Genomic DNA, 18,069 nt, shown 5'->3' on the forward strand with positions numbered 1-18,069 from the left:
ACTGGTTTGATGCAGCTCTCCATGCTACTCTATCCTGTGCAAGCTTCTTCATCTCCCAGTACCTACTGCAACCTACATCCTTCTGAATCTGCTTAGTGTATTCATCTCTTGGTCTCCCTCTACGATTTTTACCCTCCACGCTGCCCTCCAATACTAAATTTTGATCCCTCGATGCCTCAAAACATGCCCTACCAACCGATCCCTTCTTCTAGTCAAGTTGTGCCACAAACGTCTCTTCTCCCCAATCCTATTCAATACCTCCTCATTAGTTACGTGATCTACCCACCTTATCTTCAGCATTCTTCTGTAGCACCACATTTCGAAAGCTTGTATTCCCTTCTTGTCCAAACTGGTTATCGTCCATGTTTCACTTCCATACATGGCTACACTCCATACAAATACTTTCAGAAACGACTTCCTGACACTTAAATCTATACTCGATGTTAACAAATTTCTCTTCTTCAGAAAAGATTTCCTTGCCATTGCCAGTCTACATTTTATATCCTCTCTACTTCGACCATCATCAGTTATTTTACTCCCTAAATAGCAAAACTCCTTTACTACTTTAAGTGTCTCATTTCCTAATCTAATCCCCTTAGCATCACCCGATTTAATTTGACTACATTCCATTATCCTCGTTTTGCTTTTGTTGATGTTCATCTTATATCCTCCTTTCAAGACACTGTCCATTCCGTTCAACTGCTCTTCCAAGTCCTTTGCTGTCTCTGACAGAATTACAATGTCATCGGCAAACCTCAAAGTTTTTACTTCTTCTCCATGAATTTTAATACCTACTCCGAATTTTTCTTTTGTTTCCTTTACTGCTTGCTCAATATACAGATTGAATAACATCGGGGAGAGGCTACAACCCTGTCTCACTGCTTTCCCAACCACTGCTTCCCTTTCGTGCCCCTCGACTCTTAAAACTGCCATCTGGTTTCTGTACAAATTGTAAATAGCCTTTCGCTCCCTGTATTTTACCCCTGCCACCTTCAGAATTTGAAAGAGAGTATTCCAGTTAACGTTGTCAAAAGCTTTCTCTAAGTCTACAAATGCTAGAAACGTAGGTTTGCCTTTTCTTAATCTTTCTTCTAAGATAAGTCGTAAGGTTCTCTCACCGTTCGGCTCGAAAATCATGCAAACAGGAGCTACTTCGAAATAAGGAACAAATGGTCATAAATGAGTATTAAGAGCAGTCCGAACGCTTGAATAAGCCACACTTTCGTAAACTGCTTATGTTTCGTAACAAATGTTCGCTGCAAAGACGTCCCTCGTTAGTTGGAAAAGAGAAGGATTCATTTTGTACAGGAAGTTGCAGACATGCACATTATTTATGGCGCTGCGAGATGTGGTGTCCTAAAAGTCGTCACTCTGGAAAGAATTTATCGCCGTGGACAGAACCTTCGATAAAATTTGTCGTTCAAATCACGAGAGCCGACCAGGCATTCAGCAAATTACCGCGCAGTACAATTTGAGGAGCTCGAGTTGAATCGTGTGGGAGAAGATTCGTCAGTAGGCACCCGTGAAATTCTCCGCGATGTGCACACTTGGAAGAATGCAGTGTCGTCAATACTGACAAAGCAACATTTAAACCCCTGCTGTAACCAACTTGTGCAACCAGTGGGGCTCAGAATAATCTAATCCTAGAGTCCAGTTCTGGCGTTCGTTACTTTGAACACTTACTGTGAGTTGAAGATGCTGCTAATGGTATAAATTGTTCATGTCAGTAAGAAAACGTAATACTCATTTCCGACCACTAGTTCCTTACCTCAAAATCTTCAGCTTAGGATCTGCCAACATCTGTAAAACTAAAACCACGAAAGGCTTGGGACACCTGTACGTTAATTTCATTCATGGCAATCTTTTTTTCTGTAAAACCTGCAAATGTGTCGACATAAATAAACAATGCAGCAGCTACAATTTTTTGATGCATAACATTGCGGGTTTCCAAGATTTGTTCTCATTAGCAAGTGTAAATATTTCGATAGGTATTTTACGTGATGTTTGCGTGAATATTGTTCCGTTTTTCTTGCACTGCAGTCGTATCGTGTGGGCTTAATGTAGTCCTTCATTCTGCAAAAATTCACACCCAAGCAAACCATCACTCGAACTGTACAATGAACGAGCCACAGTACCTTAAACCCACAAAACACGACTGCGCAAACATAAAATAAAATAGCTATATAAATATTTTCTCTTGATAACGAGAATATTCCGCCCCCCGGTAGCTGAGTGGTCAGCGTGACAGAATGTCAATCCCAAGTGCCCGGGTTCGATTCCCGGCTGGGTCGGGGATTTTCTCCGCTCAGGGACTGGATGTTGTGTTGTCCTAATCACCACCATTTCATCGCAAGTCGCCGAAGTGGCGACAAATCGAAAGACTTGCACCCGGCGAACATTTATGACGAGAATGCACTCTTGAAACGCGTCTTACTATGCATGATGCAGTGTTTTATTGTTTAGATCACGCGTACGTTATCAGAGACATACGTTTCGCGAAGTGTTGCTTTGCATCTGTTACTATATCTGTGGGAATTAGCATGTGGAATAGCATAATAATAATAGATAGAGATGTAGGTGACATGTAGTAAGAATTAGTGCGAGCTAGATAAGCCTCAAACACTTCCGAGGTAGTCAGTAATGGTTCAAATGTTTCTGAGCACTATGGGACTTAACATCTGAGGTCATCAGTCCCCTAGAACTATTTAAACCTAACTAACCTAAGTACATCACACACATCCATGCCCGAGGCAGGATTCGAACCTGCGACCGTAGCGGTCGCGCGGTTCCAGACTGAAGCGCCTAGAACCGCTCGGCCACAACGGCCGGGTAATGTTTTGCTGGTTCGCATCCCTGTGGGTCCATGTAGTTAGTGTTTTACTAAAACGTGAGAATGGTGAAATAATTTTTATCTTATGTGGAGAACTGTTGTAAATTCGCATCGTAGTATTCGTGATGGAACTTTTATAAGCCGACGTCCTTATTGACTGCACGTGGTAGTTTCCTTTTTGCCTTATACCGTGTTCATGGATATTGAAAATTTTATTTATGTATACTGTAGACAGAACAATAGGATTGGCATATGTACAAGGGAGGAAATGTACGTTAGGGAGTCTTACGCCCGTCCATTTGGTAAACAGTGTGATGTGCGAACCGGATACAGCCGACAGCTGTCCCTGGAGCGCGTTAGATAGCGTACACCACGTTAAGACACACGCACTGTGTGTACGAGTCGCATCGTTTCTGAGCGTTCAGCAGCATGTAGAGCTCGACACACTGAACGTCAGCGTTGGGGAGCACGGTCCGTGTAATGACGGCTTAATACGTGGTACGACGGGAGGTACCCTCTGCCGTACACTTCACAGTGGTTTGCAGGATGTGGCTGTAGACGTCATACACCGGTTCCCGTGAGATCACCGAAGTTAAGCGCTGTCGGGCGTGGCCGGCACTTGGATGGGTGACCATCCAGGCCGCCATGCACCGTTGCCATTTTTCGGGTTGCACTCAGCCTCGTGATGCCAATTGAGGAGCTACTCGACCGAATACTAGCGGCTTCGGTCAAGAAAACCATCCTAACGGCCGGGAGAGCGGTGTGCTGCCCCCGACGCCCCTCCTATCCGCATTCTTCACTGAGGATGACACGGCGGTCGGGTGGTCCCGGTAGGCCACTCGTGGCCTGAAGACGGAGTGGCTGTAGACGTCGGTAAGATGAGCTGCTGCCGATCTGCAAAATGGAGGTATTTGTTTGGAAGTAAGCGCGGGCCGGGTGCGGGTACAGTGAGCAGCCGCTACGTTGCCACGTGATCGGCGAGTGGCCGCAGACACGTTGCGAGAGCGGCGCTGCGCGGTCACGCCGCGTTTCCACACGCGCGGTCGCGGGACGTGGCCGAACCTGCCGGCGGCGGCGGCGGCGGCGGCCTTGGCGCCGGCTGCACGCCTGCCCCAGATTTGGCAGTCCGGCGCAGGAGGCGTAGCGCCTCGGGGTGTCCCGCGGAAACACGCGACTGCGTGCCGTGTCTTCCTGCTGCAGACGCGGCGCAGCGCACACCTCGGCCGCGCCACGCACACCTCCTGGAATGCGCTGGCGCAACCGCTGGTCGTGACGTCACACAGGTGGGCGCTGGGCCGCGGTAGCTGTCGTCCAGGCGGCGAGGAGCCGACAGGTCGCCAACCGCCGCTGCCGTCACTGCCTCCTATCTTTCTTTTCATGTTTACGGGTTTCCCCTTTCAGATTTTCGCAAACGAACGGTAGCTTTCTTTTCATGTTTACGGGTTTCCCCTTTCAGATTTTCGCAAACGAACGGTAGACGGCGCTATTGAGATGTAACAAACCATCCACTGCGTGGTAATAATTGAAGTGTAGCTACTCGCGGAGGTGCGGTGTGGGATGTAGTTATTGCAGCGAAACGTGGTAGTTATTCTAATGCCGATTCACGCTGGGAGAAAAAAAAAAAAAAAAAATAGTCCCAGTTCTGGCCGTCAGGCGCAAATCTGGCGCTGTACACAGTTTGTATGACCGTATGACATCCACGCTGGCATTTGACAATCCATAACCTGAGTGAACAGTATGGCTATGGAGAAGAGAGACCTTGCTTTCTTACTGAAACTATTGTATGTAAACGGAGCAATTGCAGTGCTGCAATGGCGGAATATCGCCAACTGAAAAGTCTGAGCAAATGCCGAATGTCGTTAAATGGTTTAAAAATCATTGGAATAACATTCGAAGTTTGGTGTGGCACCTAGACTACTGGCCATTAAAATTGCTACACCACGAAGATGACGTGCTACAAACGCGAAATTTAACCGACAGGAAGAAGATGCTGCGATATGCAAATGATTAGCTTTTCAGAGCATTCACACAGGTGGCGACACCTACAACGTGCTGACATGCGGAAAGTTTCCAGCCGATTTCTTATACACAAACAGCAGTTGACCGGCGTTGCCTGGTGAAACGTTGTTGTGATGCCTCTTGTAAGGAGGAGAAATGCCTACCATCACGTTTCCCACTTTGATAAAGGTCGGATTGCAGCCTATCGCGATTGCGATTTATCGTATCGCGACACTGCTGCTCGCGTTGGTCGAGATCCAATGACTGTTAGCAGAATATGGAATCGGTGGGCTCAGGAGGGTAATACGGAACGCCGTGCTGGATCCCAACGGCCTCGTATCACTAGCAGTCGAGATGACAGGCATCTTATCCGCATGGCTGTAACGGATCGTGCAGCCACGTCTCGATCCCTGAGTCAACAGATGGGGACGTTCGTAAGACGACAACCATCTGCACGAACAGTTCGATGACGTTTGCAGCAGCATGGACTATCAGCTCGGAGACCATGGCTGCGGTTACCCTTGATGCTGGATCACAGACAGGAGCGGCTGCGATGGAGTACTCAACGACGAACCTGGGTGCACGAATGGCAAAACGTCATTTTTTCCGATGAATCCAGGTATCTGTTTACAGCATCATGATGGTCGCATCCGTGTTTGGCACCATCGCGGTGAAAACACATTGGGAGCGTGTATTCGTCATCACCATACTGGCGTATCACCCGGCGTGATGGTATGACGTGCCACTGGTTACACGTCTCGGTCACCTCTTGTTCGCATTGACGGCACTTTGAACAGTGGACGTTACATTTCAGATGTGTCACGACCCGTTGCTCTGCCCTTCATTCTATCCCTGCGAAACCCTACATTCCAGTAGGATAATCCACGACCGCATGTTGCATGTCCTGTACGGGCCTTTCTGGATACAGAAAATGTTCGATGCTGCCCTCGCCAGCACATTCTGCAGATCTCTCACCAACTGAAAACGTCTGGTCAATGGTGGCCGAGCAACTGGCTCGTCACAATACGCCAGTCACTACTCTTGATGAACTGTGGTATCGTGTTGAAACTGCATGGGCAGCTGTACCTGTACACGCCGTCCAAGCACTGTTTGACTGACCGAGCGAGGTGGTGCAGTGGTTCGACACTGGACTCGCATTCGGGAGGACGACGGTTCAATCCCGCGTCCGGCCATCCTGATTTAGGTTTTCCGTGATTTCCCTAAATCACTCCAGGCAAATGCCGGGATGGTTCCTCTGAAAGGGCACGGCCGACTTCCTTCCCCATCCTTCCCTAATCCGATGAGACCGATGACCACGCTGTCTGGTCTCCTTCCCCTAAACCAACCAACCAACCATCTGTTTGACTCAATGCCCAGGCGTATCAAGGCCGTTATTACGGCCAGAGGTGGTTGTTCTGAGTACTAATTTCTCAGGATCTATACACCCAAATTGGTGAAAATGTAATCACATGTCAGTTCTAGTATATTTGTCCAATGAATATCCGTTTCTCGTCTGCATTTCTTCTTGGTGTAGCAATTTTAATGGCCAGTAGTGTATTAAAAAATGCATCTCATCCCGGTGGAAGTCGTTGACGAGTTTGGTGCTGAGAAACTGACCGTGCAGTACGAGCCCCGGGTAGCGCTACAGCCCGTGCAGTGCCACGAGGATTTTCTATGCTATGATAAACAGCACGGAAAGTTATGCGATCTATTTTATACTGGTAGCCGTAAAAGATCCAGACGGCGCAGCAATTGAAACCTCGCGGTCCACAACAACGTTCTGAGTTTTCTCTCCGTTTCTGGCATGGATCGAAGTTGATGACACGTGTCCGGGCAATATTCCGTGGAGTGACGAGAAACATTTTAGAGTGCAGGGTGCAGTGAATGCTCAGAACTGGTAAACTGCGTGTTGCGCACGAAGAGCCATTGCACTCTTCTTATGTTACCGTGTGATGTGGATTCACAAGTCGCTTTATTCTCCGTCCGTTCTTCTTTGGAAAGAAAACCCCCAGAGGGCCTGTCAGGTTTACCGCGATGTCTGCACGTTATAGAGACCCTCTTGTACAGCGTGCATTACCTGCTTTGGAAGAGCGCGTCCGTGAGGAAACCACTTTTTTCATGCCACATGGGGCAACATCGCATGTCGCCAGTGAAAGATCTGCCTAATGTAACGCTCCACGAAAGTGTTGTCCCTGCAAATTCACCTGCTTTGAATCCGTGTGACTTTTTGGTTCTGGGGAGATCTAAAGGAACGCATGTACCAGGGACACGCCTTGTCTCCACCTGATCTGAAGGCCAGTATACAGGTACACGTTTCTCAGATTCCACTATGACTGCTGCGAGCAAAAGTTGATCACGTTATATTACGGGTGCAGCATCTTCCCGACGTCTCCGGTGCTCATGTTGAGCAAATTGTGTCACTGGCGGTTAATAATTAAATCAACATTGTGCCTTTATCACGTGTTTAACCTTCTCTGCTCACATCCCATTCCTAATCTATTACACATGGAAACATTTCTGTACATCTTTCTTGCGTTGACAGCGTCAGATTTGCACCCGGTGGTCAAAACTGGAACTAATTTTTTCAAACGTAAATAGGTTCGAGTAACGCATTAGCATACCTACAAAGTTTCGCTACCATACGATAATTGCAGCCTGTCGAGCAGGCGCGCTATGTGGGCCATCTCGCAGCGAAACGAAGAAAATGTTGTGGGATCGTCCACAGCTGTGGATTATTGGTGGTTCTGTGTATATTTGGACAAGACAGAATATGCTAGTCGTGAACGGGCGAGCTTGCCAAACGTCTGCGCCAGGTGTGCACTTGGGGCTGCTGAACTGTAGTAGTTGTGGATTAAGACCAATTTCACATTCGTTGAAAGAACATCCATTATGGTACAGCGGCCATACTGAGTTTCAGAGCAATGAGCAACTCAAAATGAACTGTGGAGTTGTGTGAGTGAATTGCGTTGTGACTGAGAGTCAGCCAACGTAGTGACATTTTTCTTTGACCTTAAAGAGCAAGAAATGAAATATTCGTTTAAGGGGCTCCGGAACGCCCTATACTTGCAATGTTAAAATAACGCTTATAAATTACATCTTTCCTCACAAAGTATTTGAGGTAGGAAGTTGAACTTTTTACAGATTATTTATTGTAATATGGGCTACAACTTAACACAGGGATTTTACAAAATTTTAGTTCAGTTATTAAAGATGATTTTTTTTCAATTGTAATGAAAATTCACAACACTTTTTTGCAATTTTTTATTTATATATTCAAAAATATACAGTTTTTTGGAAAAAGGCTGTGTTAAATTATGCAGAAGGTACTGTGTAACATTTACTGAAAGTTTGAAACAAATATGTTTGGAAGATCCTTAGAAAACATGTAATTAGTATGAGAAAATAAAAGTTTTGGGAATCGAGCGACAAAGATTGGATTAACTTTTTAGTGCATTCCAGGTCCATAGGATGGATTATCTTCATCCTCTGCAAACTCCTCCTCCAGCTTCCTCTTGTTCCTCCTCCTGTTTACTCTTGCTTGTATTTCTAGACTCTTTACAGCCCTGTCTGCAGCCCGAAGGTGTTCCTTGTCTAAAGCAAACATCGCTCGTTGTTGTGTTCGTAGATTTTGCTACCATTTTCTTCAGTTGCAGTTACTGTGCAACACTGTTCCAAAAGGTGGTCATGTATGAACACTTATCACATTTCAGTTGTATTTCACTAGCAAGTCCTACGTGCTTTATTATGGAGAGTTCCAGACCAGCTTCACTACAATGAATACATCTTACACAGTTTGAAAAAATTCCTTTGGGAACCGACATATCAAATATTTCATTCACATCCGATTCCCCATAAAACATTCATAGTTTTCACTCATTGAACCAAGCTTCTTCTGTGAAGTATTTTCTTTCCCACTTTGACTGCTATGGGCAGGTGTACTTGAGAGGTTAGGTTCACTCACTTGGTTATCGTCTTTATTGTTTACAGTAATAACACATACCTTTGGCTTTCCAACATTTCTCCTTTTCTTATAAGCCTTCAGAGGATTTCTAATAACTTTACTTTTACTCATTATTATACTTCAACAAAACAGAGACTCAAGAAACAGAATTAATTACGAATATTTTCGAGATAACGACAGAGTAAATAAACATGAAACAATCGACAATCACACCAGCGATATATATTGAACCATCACAGGTTAGCCACAACACATACTTTATCTCACATCACTAAAATGTACCTGATAAACACGGACGTTAATAATAACACCATTTGACAGCAGTTTAACAGCGCCACAGTGGGTCACGCCCATGTAGAACACATTTCAAAAAAAAATTTAAAAATAGTTGTAGTCTTCGGAATTGAATAAATTATATATCTATTAAAAGGTAATAGTCTGCAGATTCAGAAAACGCGAAAAAGTAAAAATTGAACTTTTCATGATTTTGAGCCTTTCCGGAGCCCCTTAAACTGCACAGAAAATGTAGAATGATTATTGAAAATTACAAAGGTGAGACAGGGCACGCATAACTAGGCTCACGGTTACTACCTTTCATATTAGTGCTAAATTTGCCTTGGGAGTAAGTCTACCCACCAGTCCTGTCAGAAACCATTAATTCCGATGCCAAATAATTAGGACGGCAGACTAATCAGAACAAACATTTAATAATCAATGCTGAGGGAGGTTCACAATTCCTCACTTGAATCTGGTTTTTGAAAATTTGTAAGTAGACTTTCACATGCTGCTTTGCGTCTATCTTGAAGCGACCGACAGTTCAGTTTTCCGGATATATCCATGGCGATACCCCTGGGTCAAATGAACCTGTGACTGCGTGTGCTGTCCTTCTTTGTATACAATCAATATGCCCCGTTACTCCTGTTTGGTACGAATCTCACACACTTGACTAGTAGTCTGAGATGGGTAGCAGTCTACTCGTAGACCTATTTAATTTCCTAGAGCCTAGTCTGTCACTAACTTCAATTATTAGTATAAGTCAGTCTCACAAAAAAGTAAAAATACAAAAGAGCCATAGCTAAAAATGTTATTTCTCAAAGAGAACGAGCGCCGTGTCCGCATTCGAACCGACGTGGTGATCGTTGTACTGCTGTCCACGTTTAAAATTATGTTTCGCTTATGCTGTACATGCGATGTTGGATGTTTTTCGTCGTGGTGAAAGTTCCCTGGAGTGGTAGTGCGCGTATTGCAAAAAACGAAGTAGGGAAAGATGTAGTTTTCTGATGACTGGGTGTTGTGTGATGTCCTTAGGTTAGTTAGGTTTAAGTAGTTCTAAGTTCTAGGGGACTGATGACCTCAGATGTTAAGTCCCATAGTGCTCAGAGCCTTTTGAACCATTTGTAGTTTCCTGAAACTGGACTTGCTGTAACAGAAAACTAAAACAACTCTGTAATATGTCTCAGTTAATTTTGTTTTAATCACATTGCATGTGCTACGCTATTTTATAACAAAGTTGAGTGCTGGGTAAGAACATATCACTCGTAATACTAAGCAAGAGTGAACATTTTTATGAATTTTGAAATTATAATTCAGCAATTTGTTTGCTGCAGTCAATGACAATGGCACGAAAAACTATCGAATATATTGCTCATTCACCTAATTCAACGCCCAGCTACTTTTTTGTTTCCCTTTGTCAAACAAAACCTGCGTGGACAGCCTTTTATACTTCAATAAGCTGCTGAATCTTTCCAAAACCACGTTTTTGAAGTACGAGCATCAGCTCAGAAAAGAAAGTTTCCAGATTTGGTTCGAATAAACGCAGACGTTTATAAATCTTGAAGGCGAATATTTTGATGAACAAAAAACGAACTTGTGCCTAAGTAGTTTTTATTTCATAGCTTTTGTAAAAACTTGTGATGGACACCTCTTCCCTCGACTGCCACGATGACGTTGCATGCGCAGTGTCGCTTGGCTCCCGAGGTGTGTGTGTGTGTGTGTGTGTGTGTGTGTGTGTGTGTGTGTGTAGGAGCCAGGGCTGCAGCGATCATCTATGCATCATGCTATTGAAGTTGCTGTGCATTATACAGTGCATACATTATGCGACAAATTTAATAATTTTTGACATGGTTTATGTCCACTGATGTTGTTGTTGTGTGTGTGTGTGTGTGTGTGTGTGTGTGTGTGTGTGTGTGTGTGTGTGTAGGCTGGATCGAAGCGAACTTTACAACTTTACAGAATCGGTAGATGTGTCATTTTATAGCCTTTAAACCAAACAGCCTCACGTTTCATATATTGCATCAGTACCCCATTCCACCACCAGGAGCGCCAGCGTAATGCACAGTTAAAATGGCTACTTTCACTGGTGTGGAGCGTGCTGTCTTCAGCGGTGAGTCAGCATTTTATGTCAGTGGCATGCTGAACACCCACAACTGCAGACTATGGAGCAGCGAAAATCCACACCCAACCCTGAAACGTGCTCGTGACAGCCCCAAGTTAATGTGTTTATGCCCTTAGCAAATTGAAAGTGTACCGTCCTCCCTTTTTCGTCGAGAAAACTGTCACTGATACGGTGTGTCTGGATTGCTTGAACACTTTTTAATTCCGCAGATCGAAGGAGATGGCCGAGATGGGTGGTTTACTACCAACAAGACGGTGCACCACCTAATTTGCCCACGGAATTTCTAGGTTTCGTCGGTAATCGCTTCGCAGGTCGATGGATTGGTCGTGGAGGGCCAGTGGCATGGCCACATCGCTCCCCAGACTTGACACCACGGAATTTCTTTCTCCCTGGTTTCATTAAGGACGCTGTGAATGTTCCTTCCCTACCAAACAGTTTAGCCGACCTGAAAAATCGAAACTACGCTGCCGTTGCACAAGTTACGCCCGATTTTGCAACGAGTGTGTTTTCAGCTGGTTAACCGTGAAAACATAACAGGCAGAGCTACTTTCGCATGCGTAAACCGAGCGAGGTGGCGCAGTGGTTAGCACACTAGAGTCGCATTCGGGAGGACGACGGTTCAATCCCCCGTCTAGCCATCCTGATTTAGGTTTTCCGTGATTCCCCTAAATCGCTCCAGGAAAATGCCGGTGTGGTTCATTTGAAAGGGCACGGCCGACTTCCTTCCCCGTCCTTCCCTAATCCGATGAGACCAATGACCACGTTGTCTGGTCTCCTCCCCCAAAACAACCCAACCCAACATACAGCGTACAGCGCATGTATAACCATATACACTCCTGGAAATTGAAATAAGAACACCGTGAATTCATTGTCCCAGGAAGGGGAAACTTTATTGACACATTCCTGGGGTCAGATACATCACATGATCACACTGACAGAACCACAGCCACATAGACACAGGCAACAGAGCATGCACAATGTCGGCACTAGTACAGTGTATATCCACCTTTCGCAGCAATGCAGGCTGCTATTCTCCCATGGAGACGATCGTAGAGATGCTGGATGTAGTCCTGTGGAACGGCTTGCCATACCATTTCCACCTGGCGCCTCAGTTGGACCAGCGTTCGTGCTGGACGTGCAGACCGCGTGAGACGACGCTTCATCCAGTCCCAAACATGCTCAATGGGGGACAGATCCGGAGATCTTGCTGGCCAGGGTAGTTGACTTACACCTTCTAGAGCACGTTGGGTGGCACGGGATACATGCGGACGTGCATTGTCCTGTTGGAACAGCAAGTTCCCTTGCCGGTCGAGGAATGGTAGAACGATGGGTTCGATGACGGTTTGGATGTACCGTGCACTATTCAGTGTCCCCTCGACGATCACCAGTGGTGTACGGCCAGTGTAGGAGATCGCTCCGCACACCATGATGCCGGGTGTTGGCCCTGTGTGCCTCGGTCGTATGCAGTCCTGATTGTGGCGCTCACCTGCACGGCGCCAAACACGCATACGACCATCATTGGCACCAAGGCAGAAGCGACTCTCATCGCTGAAGACGACACGTCTCCATTCGTCCCTCCATTCACGCCTGTCGCGACACCACTGGAGGCGGGCTGCACGATGTTGGGGCGTGAGCGGAAGACGGCCTAACGGTGCGCGGGACCGTAGTCCAGCTTCATGGAGACGGTTGCGAATGGTCCTCGCCAATACCCCAGGAGCAACAGTGTCCCTAATTTGCTGGGAAGTGGCGGTGCGGTCCCCTACGGCACTGCGTAGGATCCTACGGTCTTGGCGTGCATCCGTGCGTCGCTGCGGTCCGGTCCCAGGTCGACGGGCACGTGCACCTTCCGCCGACCACTGGCGACAACATCGATGTACTGTGGAGACCTCACGCCCCACGTGTTGAGCAATTCGGCGGTACGTCCACCCGGCCTCCCGCATGCCCACTATACGCCCTCGCTCAAAGTCCGTCAACTGCACATACGGTTCACGTCCACGCTGTCGCGGCATGCTACCAGTGTTAAAGACTGCGATGGAGCTCCGTATGCCACGGCAAACTGGCTGACACTGACGGCGGCGGTGCACAAATGCTGCGCAGCTAGCGCCATTCGACGGCCAACACCGCGGTTCCTGGTGTGTCCGCTGTGCCGTGCGTGTGATCATTGCTTGTACAGCCCTCTCGCAGTGTCCGGAGCAAGTATGGTGGGTCTGACACACCGGTGTCTATGTGTTCTTTTTTCCATTTCCAGGAGTGTATTACATATGGACTCATCGACTATATAAGATTTAATTTTCCGATTTAATTCTGGACGATCCGTCGTCTGAATTGGTTATTTACCAAAGTGAGCAAAATAAATACAGTTTATTTCCTCACTCAATACAAGAATGGAGCCGTCCAGAAAAATCGCTAATTTTAGGAGGAGATACTACTCGCTAACCACTGTCAAGCGGCTTGCGGGCTGTACATGTACATTTAGGTGGTATGGCGACCCGATGTGCAGGCGGACGTGTGTCATGAGGGGCGTGTCCGCCCAACGAGCTGCTGCTCGCAAAATACGCTGCAGTCAGCAGCTGACGCGGCACGCGTACAGACAGCCGTGCCGCCGCTCACACCGGAAATGTTTACGCCCACACAGCGCTTCCGATACTTCCGCAAGCCTCAAGGCAACCTGCCCATGCCGCTATTCAGAGCGACCGCCTGTACTACGATATAGAGTTGACGTCGAAACAGTATGCGCCCCCGGAGTAAGTGTCCTTAACCTTATACGCTGTCACCAGTCTCCTGTATTCTAAACTCTTTGAAAGTGGAAGAGGTGGCTGGATTCGTGATGTGGTCTCGTGTACCTCATCTACATTTATACTCCGCAAGCCACCCAACGGTGTGTGGCGGAGGGCACTTTACGTGCCACTGTCATTACCTCCCTTTCCTGTTCGAGTCGCGTATGGTTCGCGGGAAGGACGACTGCCGGAAAGCCTCCGTGCGCGCTCGAATCTCTCTAATTTTACATTCGTGATCTTCTCGGGAGGTATAAGTAGGGGGGAGCAATTTATTCGATACCTCATCCAGAAACGCACCCTCTCGAAACCTGGACAGCAAGCTACACCGCGATGCAGAGCGCCTCTCCCGCAGAGTCTGCCACTTGAGTTTGCTAAACATCTCCGTAACGCTATCACGCTTACCAAATAACCCTGTGACGAAACGCGCCGCTCTTCTTTGGATCTTCTCTATCTCCTCTGTCACCTCGACCTGGTAGGGATCCCACACTGATGAGCAATACTCAAGTATAGGTCGAACGAGTGTTTTGTAAGCCACCTCCTTTGTTGATGGACTACATGTTCTAAGGACTCTCCCAATGAATCTCAACCTGGTACCCGCCTTACCAACAATTTTATATGATCATTCCACTTCAAGTAGTTCCGTACGCATACTCCCAGATATTTTACAGAAGTAACTGCTACCAGTGTTTGTTCCGTTACCATATAATCATACAATAGAGGACCCTTCTTTCTATGTATTCGCAATACATTACATTTGTCTATGTTAAGGGTCAGTTGCCACTCCCTGCACCAAGTGCCTATCCGCTGCAGATCTTCCTGCATTTCGCTACAATTTTCTAATGCTGCAACTTCTCTGTATACTACAGCATCATCCGCGAAAAGCCGCTTCCGACACTATTTACTAGGTCATTTATATAGATTGTGAAAAGCAATGGTCCCATAACACTCCCCTGTGGCACGCCAGAGGTTACTTTAACGTCTGTAGACGTCTCTCCATTGAGAACAACATGCCGTGTTCTGTTTGCTAAGAACTCTTCAATCCAGCCACACAGCTGGTCTGATATTCCGTAGGCTCTTACTTTGTTTATCAGGTGACAGTGCGGAACTGTATCGAATGCCTTCCGGAAGTCAAGGAAAATGGCATCTACCTGTGAGCCTGTATCTAATATTTTCTGGGTCTCATGAACAAATAAAGCGAGTTGGGTCTCACACGATCGCTGTTTCCGGAATCCATGTTGATTCCTACAGAGTAGATTCTGGGTTTCCAGAAATGATATGATACGCGAGCAAAAAACTGTTTATAAGAAGTGGGGGTCCGCCCCCGGGTAGCTGAGTGGTCAGCGCGACAGAATGTCAATCCTAAGGGCCCGGGTTCGATTCCCGGCTGGGTCGGAGATTTTCTCCGCTCTGGGACTGGGTGTTGTGTTGTTCTAATCATCATCATTTCATCCCCATCGACGCGCAAGTCGCCGAAGTGACTTCAAATCGAAAGACTTGCCCCCGGCGAACGGTCTGCCCGACCGGAGGCCCTTGTCACACGACTGCATAAGAAGGGGAAAAAATCGATGCACAGAACACCAGGTCACAACGACATCGTGTATTGCAGAGTCCTAGAAAATATTCTAAGCTCGAATTCTGTGATTTTCTTGCAGGAAAAAGCGTCTCCCAGTCAACCATTTCACCTTATGATTAAATGGAAGGAGATAGGGGGAGAAACGAAAGGAAAGGATTAGATTAGTGATGTCAGCTGCATCGAGACATACGCGGAATCAGCGGCGACGAGTGAAAATGTGTGATGGACCGGGATTTGAACCCGGGAGCTCCTGCTTGCTTGGCAGTAACGTTAACCACTGCGCCCCAGCGTTTATCGCAACTGCACAGACTATCTCGGCACGGCTCGTGGCCGACCCACATTCCCACCGAGTGCCATCTGTCTGCAGGTCCACTTCCTCCATGCTCGCTGCTCTGAGATTCCCACAGGAGGTAGGACGTACTTGTGCATCCGCGCTGAGGAAGTTGGATATATTGCTTTTCGAGGCATATCAGTTATATGATTGCGTGGTGTCTGTTAGTTCGGATACGTCCAAAAGAACAAACACCAATCATTTATATAGCATTATTCACACACGATAGCAAGTGCAAGTTGACGAGAGATTCCGTCTCCCTACAAGACGTTCTACACTGTACGGAATAGTCGCCTGATAACCATCATGCCTAGAAAAAGCTTAAGACAATGCAATATGGTGGAAGATCTTGATAATGCACAGAATACAGATCCACACTGCAGCGGAAGAGGGGTAATATGCAATGTATACAAGAACCTAGAAGTCATAATAAGAATGGCAGAGCAAGGATGCAAGGCAGGTGTCTCTACTGTTCAACTTACTTACCGGAAAATGTCGAGTTCTGATGTGGGATTAATATTCAGTTCTAGAGTGGGATTAATATTCAGACTGAAAGAGTGTCAATTATAAATTTCGTTGATTACGTTGATATCCTACGTGAATGTGAAGAATTACGGTCGCAGGTTCGAATCCTGCCTCGGACATGGATGTGTGAGATGTCCTTAGGTTAGTTAGGTTTAATTAGTCCTAAGTTCTAGGCGACTGATGACCTCAGAAGTTAAGTCGAATAATGCTCAGAGCCATTTGCACCAAGAATTACGGGACCTGATGAATTGAATGATATGTCTGCTGTACACAGAATGTGGATTGAGAGTAAATCCAAAGAAGACGAGAGAATTTACGAGAAGGATAAATAACATTACTGACAAGCTTAACATCATAGTCGGAGATTAAATAGTAAGCGAGATGACGAGATTTTGCCACCTTGGTAGCGAAATAACGAGTGATGGACGAAGCAACGAGTACTAGTGAAGCATATAAACAGAGACAAAGAGGACATTCTTCGCCATCATGAGTCTACCAGCCTTAATTTAATAAAGTAATTTCTGAGAATGTTCGTGTGAAACAGAGAAGTGTATGGAACGGAATAACTGGATGTGGAAAAACCGGAAAGAAGAAAATTGAAACGTTTGAGTTGTGATGTTACAAAAGGATGCGGAAAATGATAAGGGGTAGTCAAATGAAAACGATACGGAAGGGAAAAAAAGCGAGTAAACTGCTCATTATTTCAGAAGTAACCGCTATGACTGTTAATACAAGGGTAATCCGAGAAGTAAGGTCTCCTATTTTTGTATAAGTACATACAACTGTTTATTTCTACAATGGTTACATCAGTTTACAGCTTGAACATCTAGCTATTTTTTTCGACATAATCACTATTTCTGTCAATGCATTTTTATAGACGCTGTGGCAGTTTTTGTATGCCCATGTCATACCAGCTCGCCGCCATGCTGTTCAGAAAGTTATGAACCTCTTCTTTCACGTCGCCGTCGGAGCTGAATCGCTTTCCGGCCAAATGTTCTTTTAGCCTAGGGAACAGGTGATAGTCACTGGACGCCAAGTCAGGAGTAGAGGGTGGGTGGGTGATTATGTTCCAATGAAACTGTTGCAGGAGAGCAACGGTTTGCCGAGCGATGTGTGGGCGAGCGTAGTCATGGAGAATGTGTACACCCTTGCTCAACATTCCTCTTCTCCGGTTCTGAATTGCCTGTTTGAGTTTTTTCAGAGTCTCACAGTACCTGTCAGCATTAATTATGGTCTCAGCGATTCAGCTCCGACGACGAGGTGGAAGAAGAGGTTCATAGCTTTCTGAACATCATGGCGGCGAGCTGGTATGACATGGGCGTACAAAAACTGCCACAGCGTCTACAAAAATGCGTCGACAGAAATGGTGATTATGTCGAAAAATAGCGAAATGTTCAAGCTGTAAACTGATGTAAACCATTAGAAATAAATAGGTGTATGCACTTATAAAAAAAATAGGAGACCTTACTTTTCGGATTACCCTTGTACATTATCCCACTGTGAGACAAGACAGTCAGTGCCTGAATATTTACCTCCGGCACGGACCTCGGTTACTCATTGCGGACCCATATACTTTCATCGTGTAATAGGATCCTGGCACCGTCCTTAGCTCTGTCTTGTACACAGACAGTAAGAAAGCGCAACAGCAATCTATATCCGACTGCAGAGAGCCGCGTAGA

At 46.2% G+C, this 18,069-nt stretch overlaps 1 protein-coding gene across 1 annotated transcript in view; it reads left to right on the forward strand.

Moving 5' to 3' along the window:
- Window positions 1-18,069, forward strand: part of LOC124606562 — a 934,387-nt gene that overhangs the window by 166,076 nt on the left and 750,242 nt on the right. The gene's annotated exons all lie outside the window — the stretch shown is intronic.

The sequence above is a fragment of the Schistocerca americana genome, chromosome 3 (assembly GCF_021461395.2).
Source record: "Schistocerca americana isolate TAMUIC-IGC-003095 chromosome 3, iqSchAmer2.1, whole genome shotgun sequence".
Taxonomy (NCBI): Eukaryota; Metazoa; Arthropoda; class Insecta; order Orthoptera; family Acrididae; genus Schistocerca; species Schistocerca americana.